Here is a 9,565-nt window from a genome sequence, read left to right as displayed (position 1 = left end):
CTCCAGAGAGGAGCTCGGCTCTCCCAGGGAGCGTCTCTGTGCCAACCGTCACCTTCGCACCTGTTCTCATTCGTCATCCTTTTAAAATACCTGCACATCCCGCTCTACACCTGGCCTCCTTCCCGTAAAAATATATCTTGGTTATTGTTCTATGTCAGTTGAAAAATAGTGCCTCATTCTTACCGTAGGGCTGCATTTCACTTCATTGTATGAAGGGACCACGATTCTTTAACTGATCCCGTGTTGAAGCACATTTAGCTGGTTTCTAGTCTTTGATAATGACATCAAACGTTGCAATAGCCTTGACTCTAAATGCACGCTGGCCAACCTGCAGAGGAAGTCCCACAAGTGGAACGGCTGGGCCGGCTGCATCTGCCTGTGTCTCTGAAGGGATGGGGAGGGTCCGACTGCCGTCCCCCAGCGGCACTGTGCTGCGCCCCTGCCAGCCATGTCTGCGTTGGCCTGTTCTGCCATAGAGTTGCTAGCACAGTGTTTTTTCAAACTCTGTGCACTTTGCCAATTTGCTATTTGAATGATGGTGTGTCAGTTTGGCTAGAAATCTTAAAACAGCAATTAGGTTGGTGACTGTCTACTGAGCAGGAAGGCACCCTGCCAAGCATGTGTCCACGTGATATTATGCTTGTTTCTCACAAAGAGCCATTGCAAGCAGATAGCAGTTGTCCCTCTTTATACAGGAGAAAACTGAGGCCCAGAGGGGTTAGGGGCTTTTCTAAGGTCCCACAGCCTAGAAGAGGCAGAGTAGAGATTTGAACCCGGATTGTCTGCCTGGTGCCCATGCTCCTTCCTCATTCCAGGCTGCCTTGCAGTGAAGGGCTGCAGAAGATCCCCCAGGTCCAGCACCCCCCTCTCCCCGCACCCCCCAACCCCTCGGAGCTCTGAGCCGACCCAAGAATGCTGCTTCCCAGGAGTGGACAGCCCTTCCTGGGGGTGGGGCCTCCCTGAGAAGGACTCCCAGAGCCCCGGCTCTGCCCTCCCAGGGCAGAGGCTCAGTGGGGGGTGGGGGGGTGGGCTCGGCTGGGCAGCCCTGGAGGGTTGCTTCCTGGCAGCAATTTCTGCAGGCTGCTCCCCCAGGCCTCTGCCTTTCCAGAGTCCTTCTGCTTTCCTCCCAGGCAACCCACAGCCCCAGTGGCCTACCCATACTTAGTGCTGGGTCCCTCAGCCTGGCCCTCTGCCCTCAGAGTCCATGTCCCCAGAGCTCTCTGTCACAACCAGCAACCAGCTGGTGAGTGTGTCCTGATTCCCTCTCAGTGTCCACCCCACCAGGGGGCCCTGGGCCTATCCATCTGCCTCCCCTAGGGCCTCGCTGTGCACACGGCCTCCTGCAAACTGTGAAGTGCCTGCCAGATCTGCCAGCTCCTCCAGGGCTGGTCTCTATCCCAAGGGAGGATGAGGAGCCTCTGGCTGCCAGGAGGGGCTGTTCCCCCTTATTCCATCCACCGGGAGACTGAGACTCTTTTCTATTAAGGCCCTTTTTTTTCATCCTGCTCCCCCCACCCAGACCCCAAAAGGCCCGACAACAACTCTGAACTCTGATCCCGGCCTGTCCAGCATGGGCGGGGCAGGATCTTCTGTCAACAGCAGCAAAACTAGTTAACCAAATGTCAACAGGATTAAAGGCGAGAGCGAATAGGAAGTTTGCAAATGAAGATTGAACTCCCAGAAGTGTTCTGCCCGAGAAGCCTCCGAGGAGGCAGTGGACGGTGTCCCTGGGGACTCAGAATGGCAGGTTTGTCACTCAGGCAAAGATGAGCTGTACCAAGCACCCACGGGGTGTCAAGTTCTACACTGATTGCCAGGGGCAAGTGGGAGCTGGGAGAGCAAGGAAGGAAGGAAGTTGACTCAGTCATGGGGTTTCCAGACGCACGGAGGTGGGAGCAGAAGGCCAACTTAGAGAGATCCCTGACTAGTGTCCTAAGGTCATCGACGAGTCTGAGGCCCCGAGAAGCTAGGTGAGGGTCTCCATGTCACTCGGCAAGCCAGGCGAAGCTCTGATCCTGAGTCTGGGACCCCTGGCCCAGTCCTCATGCACAGCACCTTGTACTGCCCAGCTGCATGGGACACACGCACTCATGTGCACATGCGCACGCACACGGACTCTCGGTGCCTGGTGCAAGGGGAAGCGGACATCTTTCCAGGTCTGCTAAGCTAAGCAATTTGAAGGAAGGGGGCCAGGAGTGGTGGAGGCTGGATGAAGATCAGAGCGCTGCTTCCTGCGATGGAGGTGATGATGGAGACACAGGCTGAGTCCCAGCTCCATCGTTCTATGGCTGTGTGAGCTTGTCAGGGGACTTTCCTCCCTGAACCTCATTTTCCTCTCCTGGGACAGCAGGATGGTATCAGCAGGACTGTTAGGGGGTTTAAAGCAAAGTCCCTGGCTCAGAGCAGGACTCCAGGTTTCTGCGTGGGATGATCAGTAAAGTCTCATTGAGGGAATTGGCCCTGGAAAGCATCTGCGTGAAGCCAGATAAATAGAAAAGAGGATTGATTGGTGTCCAATTGTTCTTCCCATGCCTGGTCCCTGGGATGTCTCAGCCACGGCGCCAGGAAAGCTGATGAGGCCCCTCCCCCTACACACACCGCCGGGCCTGCAGAGTGGGAAGCCTCAGAGCTACCCGGTTCCAGATAGGGCCCGGGACATCTGCTGGGCCCACGCTGCCCAGGCTGCTGCCTGGCATACAGACAGGCAGGCAGGCAGGCAGAATGGCCAGCGGGCACCGGGAGTGTAAATTCCACATTTGCATCATGGATGTTCCTGGTCCCAAGGGCTGCTGACCTTTACAGCTGCTGTCTTGGTCCTTCTTCCCTTTCCAGGGCTCCGAGCATGGCTGGGCTGGGGCTGGCCATCGGACACTGGAGCCTTATAGAACAGCAGGAGGGGCCTACGGGCAGGGGGCTGGGGAAGTGGTTCCTGCAGAGACCAGCTTGCCCTCCCTCTTTACTCAGGCAGGGGGAGCCCACTGTCTCCTGAGTCAGCATCAGACCCCCCCAGTCAGGATCTTCTCCCCCTCCCACTTTGAGTCACTGCCTGATGCACAGGCAACCTGGGCCCCCAGATTGGCAGTGACACTGATAATCAGTCACCCCCGGCTGCCTATGATGTCTCCCTGGGGAGTGCCCCATCTGTGCTGAGTGGCAACGGTGCTGAGCACGCTGTCAGCTTTTTTGGACTCGGCAGTCAGCCCTGCCCCACTGAGGGGCAGAAACCCCTCCCCGACTCATCTGTACCCACTCGTGGCCCCAGAGGACTCTTGTCATGGGTGGCTTGGCCAGCCAACCAGCTAGGCAAATTCCCCAAGATGCATCTAGATTAAAATCCACCTACGGGCCCTCCAGGAGAGCAGGCTTTGCCCCAGGTTCCCCAAACACGAAGATGGGGCCACTGAGTCCTGCCCTTAGGGGCTCACAATCAGAAAACCCCATTTATTCATTTTTATTGTCCAGCTCACAGATTTCTCTCGGGCCAGGTGCTGAGGATGCTTTGATGAGAATTTTGGATTGAACTTGTCCATTCAGGGGTATGCTGAGGTCTAACCCCCTGTACCTCAGAATATGACCTTTTCGGGAAAGAGGGTTATTGCAGATGTCATCAAGTTAGGGTGAGGTCACACTGAAGTAAGGTGGCCCTTAATCTGATATGATCAGCGTCCTTCTAAGAAGAAAGAAGACAGCCATGTGAAGACACAGATGTGAGCAGAGAGCACCATGTGGCAACAGAGGCAGGGATGGAGAGGCAGCTATGAGTCCAGGGACACCCGGGATTGCCGCCCCCCACCCCACCCCACCCCAGAAGCTCAGAAGGGGCAAGCAGAGCCCTCCTGATACCCTGATTTTAGACTTCTGGCCTCCAGAACCGCGAGACAATGCACTTCTGTTGTGGGGCAGCACCTGGTTGGTAGTACTTGGTGCCAGCAATCCTAGGAAATGGGTCGATGAGTGAGAGGGTCTGGAAGCAAGTCAACAAAAATGTGTAGAATCCCAAGGCGTGGTCCTCCGGTGACAGCCGTTGACCTTTTCTGACTGTTCACTCCTTGCGTGGCAGTCACTCTCTCAATCCCCACACCCAATCTGTGAAAAGGTGTTCTCAGGAGAGCCATCAGGAAACCAAGGGACAGAAATGGCGAGTGACTTCTCCAAGGTCACACAGCTGGTATGTGGCGGGGGGAGGATTTGAACCCCGGCAGTGTGGCTCTGGATCCCAAACAGTTAACCACGACTCCATGACCCTACAGAAGAGGCAAATAGGAAACTAAGGAAGATGAGCAGGGGGTGAGGGACCATTTAGAAGGAGAACTGAGGATCATTTTAAACACAGATGGGACCATGTTGCCCTCCTCTTGCTCAGACCTTCAAGGAGCCCCCGTTTTCAACAGCCAGGCTCCTCACCCACATTTCCACCTGCAGGGAACTGACCATGCCAGGGCTGGGAGCACAGACTCTGAGCTTGAATCCCTGTTCTGTCAGTTGCTCACGGCATGATTTCTGAGCCTCAGTCCTTTCACCTGTATAATGGACCCAGGAAGAGGACCCCAAGTTTGCTAGAGGGTTTCATGAAATGGAGAGTGAAAAGCTCCCACTCACAGCATATATGGCTCTCACCCTGTGCCTCTCGCTGCCCCTCACTGGAAGTCACAGCAGAATTGACCCTGGCATGCTGGCAGGTCCTCAGCCTTTGCACATGCTGTCCCCTCCCCAGGGATGCCTTTTCCTCCCTTCTTTGCTTTCAAGATCCCTAGCCCTCCTTCAAGACCCAGTTCGAAACCTCTCCTGCCCTGCTGCCTTCTGCCCCCTACCTGGGATTAGGTGTCCCCCACAGGACCTCCCAGGGACATCTCCCAGGGTGTTTGGAGACCTATCAACAAGAGAATTCCTGCTCTTTAGCTCACTCTCTCCATGGGCAGGGGTCTAGCCTCAGCCTTGCCTCAGTTTACCCATCCTGACAGTGCTGTGGCCCTTGGCATCCTTGCTCTGCCCCAGTCCCACTATCTTCCCTCGCTTGTCCATCTGCCTACCAGCTGGACCCCAATCACCTCATCGGCTGCCCTGCCGCCCCGTCTGTCAAGTGCAGCCTCAGCAAGGGGTGGAAGAGAGGGTCTGCCCCTCTCTCCAGCTGACAGGCAGATTATATGCCTGTCTCTCCCAGAAGACAGTGGGTGACAAGGCTAATTAGCCGTCTGCCAGCTAGCCACCCCAAGGAGCTGTCTCTGCCCCTGAGGGTTGGTGACAATAGAGAGGGCCTTCTTTACTTCCCACCATGGCCAATGTCTCTCCTCTTCCTAAAGGATTCTGGGTTCTGGAGCCTTAGGGGTCCCCAACTCTTAGGTCCTCTACAGGGATCTTGTCAATCAAGAACTCATATCATGTTGGGAAGCAATAGAAAAAATTATGCTTGTGGCTTTAGGAAGTTTGGATTCCAGTCCACCCCTGCTTTGCTGTGTGACCTTGACCAAGTCACTTCCCCTGTCTAAACCCCAATGCCCTAAGATGCAGATGGAGAGGATGAACTCTACTCCCCCTCCATGGTGTGACCGTGGCAGACACTGATGAGTGCCCACCTAATACCCATCCCCCTCTGCTAACCATACCGCTATTTTACATGTTTTGTATGGGGTTGCCTTGGCCCTCGTCCCCATGCATAGACTAGGGCTAGTCTGAGCTACTTGTGCTCCCCAATTTTCCAGCTTCCTCCCTGAGTCTATGACTGACCAATGATGCATGAACAGAAGTTGACAGAGTGAGGTTTCAGGAGATTTTTAAGATTTTTCTTTTCTTTTTTTTTTAATAAGGGGCAGACTGAACTGGTAGGCTTCCTTTGGATTTCAACTTCCCTCTTTCTTGCCAGGAACCTGGACGTGATGCCTGGAGGTGTGGCAGCCATTGTGGCATCATGAGGTTGAAAGCCAACATCTAAAGAGAAGGGAAGACATCACAAAACCAGCACACCAGCCCCGGGCAGCTTACCTCTAGATTCCTTATTATGTGCGAAGAGGAGGCTCTGAAATGTTTAAGCCACAGTTTGCAGGTTTTCTTTGACTAGTGACCAAATGTGTTCCTTACCGATGCAGATTAGAACCTGTCTGTGGATGTCTCCGTTGCCATAGGCCACTTTAGGGTGTTTGGACCTTGTGCTCGGTGGCACTATTGCATACCTGTTGACTGAATGACTGGCTGAGTGAATATAAGGATCAAGTTTATATAAGTTCATGACAATAATAATTGCCATATTGTTATTACCCCACGTATTGAGGACTTACTATACCCTCTATATGAAGCACTAGCTCACTTAATCCTCACAGTGACACTGTGAAGTGGAACCCTCACTGTCCCCAGTGTACAGATGAGGTTCAGGGCACACAGCTGGCAGGCGGTACAACTGGAGTTTGACCCAGGTTTGTGGGCTCCAGTGTGCATGTTCTATTCCCCTCACCCCACACCCTCAGGTCAAGGGAACCAGCCTGATCATTTTGTCTTTGGCCAAAGAACAGCATGGGGAGGGAGAGTGGCCTTGCGGACAGGGTGGTCCCAGGGATCTCTGAATCTCAGCTGTCATGTGCAGCCGCACTGCCTGCGGGGAGCTGAGGGCTGGAAGCCAGAGGAGGCCAACATAGGGGACCTGGGAGGGAGTCCTCAGGGCTTCTGGCCTCAGTTCTCCAGGTCATGGGAGAGGGGAACCATGAAGTGCCCCCCACCTGGCCCCAGTTGCTTCCCAGACTCTTCTGGGAGGGCCCCACTTGTCACTCAGAGATATCTCCAGAGAGTAAAAGGCTGCAGAGGAAGATGGGCCCATCCCCTCTCCTGGCCCTTTACACGCACCTCAATCAGTCGGCTTGGCCAGGGCCCTGTGCTGGGAGGGAGCCACCAGCGAGGCCCCAGGTCCCTGCCCCCCATGATCTCATCCCCGAGTGAAGCCCAGAGGGACAAAGGAGCCTGCAGGAAGAGGAGGGCCAGGGAAAGACAAGAGCCTGGCTGGCTCCGCAGGGAGGGTGAGGGACGGAAGAGAGAGAGGAGGCTGGCGTTACTGAAGGCCCATCCCCGGGGCCTGAGTCCTTAAGAGGTGTTCCCTGGAGGTGTGGGGGTGGGTGGGCAATGGCCACCTGGAGGCTGAACACCCAGGCCAGGAGGGAAAAGGCACGGGGCTAGACTGGGAGCATCCATCACATCTCTCTTGGCTTAAACGTCTGAGGCTGAGCCCATGGCTTTAAAAAAGCTGTGCAGAATGAGCACCAAGCACATAGGCACGTTCCTGAGAAGCAGCCCAGGGAGGCTCCTCAGCGCCTCTCAGTCCCACTCTCAGGCTAGGGGTCCAGGGTCCACTTGCTTGTTCTTCTTCAGGCACTGACTCTTGGTTCCGGTGGTTCTTGTGAATTAATGCAGCATCCGCAAAATGCCCACGGTGGCTGACAGGTATTCATTTATCTCGCCATATTTAAACAATTCATATTGCTCTTAAGTTTGAATATAGAAATTTAGATATAACGTGCACAGATGTGATACTCATGCTCGGCCTTACCAAGTAGTCGAATGTTAGAATTGCTAATAGTGTTATTTTGTCAAAAATGTTTAGTAACATTTCATTGAAATTTCAAAAAGTTAATAAAAATTCAGATTTGATTTTAAATGCTTTATTAATTACAATTTGTATTCTGCCTCTTAATTTCAATAATTTTTAACAGTTTAGAAATATACCTTTTTGAAAAATATTTAAAAAATTTTAAGTTTACTATAATCTTTCTGATGAAAACTGTATTTCTTTGGTTATTTTAGATTACTCCTGTTACTAGAATACAAATGAGTAACTTTGGTGAAATACAAGCATGAACATTTTAATGGAATAAAACTATAATAATTTATGAGTTATGTATGTCTTTATTTTATCACTTGTCCCAACACAGCCAGTTCATCAACGGAATACCCAGACATGCCAGCTTTCAAACATATTAAAACCATAGTTTTATACATACATTTCAGTCTTGCCACTATGGAGGAATATTTGTCAAGGTAAGAGAAAGAAACACGTTTTGTTTAACAGCTTGTTTGCTTGGTTTTTAGATATTTAGGCCCATGGTATGTGGGTCTCCATTTGTGCTCCTGCAAGTGTTAGAGGCAGATCTGCTTTTTTAAATAACAGCTTTATTGATGTAGAATTCACATACCATAAAGTTCACCCTTTTAAAGTATATAATTCAGTGGTATTTAGTACATTTATACAGCTGTGTACCTATCTGATTCCAGGATAGTGATGTCACCCCCAGCCCCTCAAAGAAATCCCGCTGTCACTTCCCATCCTCCCCAGCTCCCAGGGCCTGGAACTCACGAGTCTACTTTCTGTTTTTGCGCCTATTCTGGATACTTCATATATACGGAATCATCCAGTATGGAGCCTTTTGTGTCTGGCTTTTTCACTAAGCACAATGTCCTCGTGGTTCAGGCTGTTGCAGCATGCGGGATGCTACCTCATCCTTTCCAGCCTTTTGAAGGTTGAATAATATTCCATTGTACGGATAGGCCACATCTTGTCTAGCCGTTCATCAACTGATGGACATCTGGATTGTTTTTAGCCTTGGGCTCCTATGAATAGAGCTGCTGTGAACATCCGTGTACAACTTTTTTTTGCTCACATATGTTTTCAGTTCTCTTGGGTCTTTACCTAAGTATGGAATTGCTGGGCCATATGGTAAATCTATGTTTAACTTTTTTTGAGGAACTGCCAGATTGTTTTCCAAAGCAGCTGCACCATTTTGCATTCCCACCAGCAATGCACAAGGGTTCTGATTTCTGCCCATCCTTGTCAGCACTTGTGATTGTCTGTCTCTTTGATTCTAGCCACCCTACCAGGTGTGAAAGGGTATCTCACGGTAGTTTTGATTTGCTTTTTCCTGACTAATGATGTTGAGCATCTTTCATGGACTTATTGGCCATTTGTGTATCTTCTTCGGAGAAGTATCTAGTCAAATCCTTTGCCCATTTTTTAAATTGGGAAATTCAAGTCTGGCTTTAATGCTTACAGGATACAGCAAAAATCATTATGACCCCCAAGACAGAAGCCTCATGCTTGCTTCAACACTAGTCTGTGCATTTTGACGTGGACTGGCTTACTTTGTAGTCTTTGTAGAGGTTCTTACCACCTCGAATGCCTTTTCTCCTCTTGACTAAGCCTTCTTGGTGATTTTTCTCTGGTCATAGAGTGATAACTGCGCACTGCTGTGATCTAGTCAGCTGTGGCCACAGCTAAGAACATGGGCTCTCAGGCCAGCCCACGAGGGTCATACCTGGGCTCCCCCAAACCTCAGCTATACAAACCAGAACAGCTAACTTCATTTCCTGTCCTGTGAGATGGATTGATAATGCCTTTCTTAAAGAGCCGCTGGGAGGACTTGCTGAGGGCATATGTATCAATCCTATTGCACATTGTGCATGATCAATAAATACTTGGTGGATTTCCCCGTGGGCAGAGCACTTCCAAGACAAGGGGGTCATGACTTCAGGCCAGGACTTTCCACTTATGGATGGTGTTCATTGCAGGATGTCCTTGGCATGTTTGGCTGAA

This window comes from Furipterus horrens, unplaced genomic scaffold (assembly GCF_987537825.1).
Source record: "Furipterus horrens unplaced genomic scaffold, mFurHor1.1.pri manual_scaffold_2, whole genome shotgun sequence".
Taxonomy (NCBI): Eukaryota; Metazoa; Chordata; class Mammalia; order Chiroptera; family Furipteridae; genus Furipterus; species Furipterus horrens.
The sequence above is the reverse complement of the archived record's forward strand: the minus strand, read 5'-3'. Positions refer to the sequence as shown.